Source organism: Belonocnema kinseyi, chromosome 8 (genome assembly GCF_010883055.1).
Source record: "Belonocnema kinseyi isolate 2016_QV_RU_SX_M_011 chromosome 8, B_treatae_v1, whole genome shotgun sequence".
Lineage (NCBI taxonomy): Eukaryota > Metazoa > Arthropoda > Insecta > Hymenoptera > Cynipidae > Belonocnema > Belonocnema kinseyi.
In genome coordinates, this window is record NC_046664.1 from 107,205,495 (window position 1) to 107,206,737 (window position 1,243).

The window sequence follows — 1,243 nt, forward strand, 5'->3', positions numbered from 1 at the left end:
TTAAATTTACATTTTATTATTGTTTGAAGCCCATTTAATTTATATTATTCTGCATTAAAATTCAAAATCCATTTTATTATTTTCTATTCTGACCAAATTTTGTATTTAATTCCAAGTTCAAAAAAAAATTGAGATAGCTTTGACTAGCTTTTCCAGTGGCCGGACTACTTTAATGTGGATTATTGGTATTATTTTAGCTATAAGTTACTTTGCAGACAATTATGTATACCACAAATTATTTTTAAGTTATCTTATGAAATAAGAACTGGAGTAAGAGCAACAGTTCTTGACCCCTCGCCCCCACTATTTTTGGCACTATTCCCTAGTTTTTATGAAATAATAATACAATAGAGATACATACCACTTAGTTCTTGATTTTTTGTAATTTTGCATACATATTTGCGCAATAATATATATATTCTTCTTATGCTACACAATAACATACGTGTTCTGATATTTTAAAATTCAGCCTTGTTTTTAGGGTACCAAGAATTTTTATTTTTACTGCAGAAATTCTTTAGATAATTGCAGTTTTCAATTAAACTGTAGTAAAGTCATAATTCACGGGTCACTTTTCTTTCTAAAAATTTTAAATAAAATGTGGTAATTCTTATTAATAAAATAACTAAGATTCAACTATAATTTATTTAATAAATAATAGGAGGTTTTAAGGAATGCTCAAGCATTCCATTCAATTCTTGGAAACCCCCTGGCAAGAATTGGGTAGGTTGTTTTTGCAATGATTTTTATTCTTGGCAATCGGAAGAAGTATGATTACGTTTGTTTGTTGTTTTGTAAAAGTTAAAATGAAAGACCACACTCAAGGCAAAAACAATATTTTAAAATACATTTCTGGATCTGTACTTAAAAGCTACCGGGACCTATACTTAATTAATGGGTAGTACATTTAGATCCAGATAGTTACCGGATTTAGGTATATCTTATGTTCGAAGAAAAAGTATAACGTGGCTGCTTATGACAGTCTCCAAGCTTAAATGCGTTTTTCTCGAAAAATGGTTCTTCGAAGTTCCAAATTCAAACAGGCCCTAGCAAGTCATTTTTCAACTTACAAGCTTCACTTTGGGCCTAACATGCCTGGAATTTATCCGGCTACATGCCCCTATGCATAACTTCATACCGAATACGAGGGAGGATTGATAAGTTTCCGGCCTGACCAAGAAAAACAACGTTTTTAAGAATTTTTTTTTTTATTTCTCAACATAATCTCCTCCAAGGCTGATAC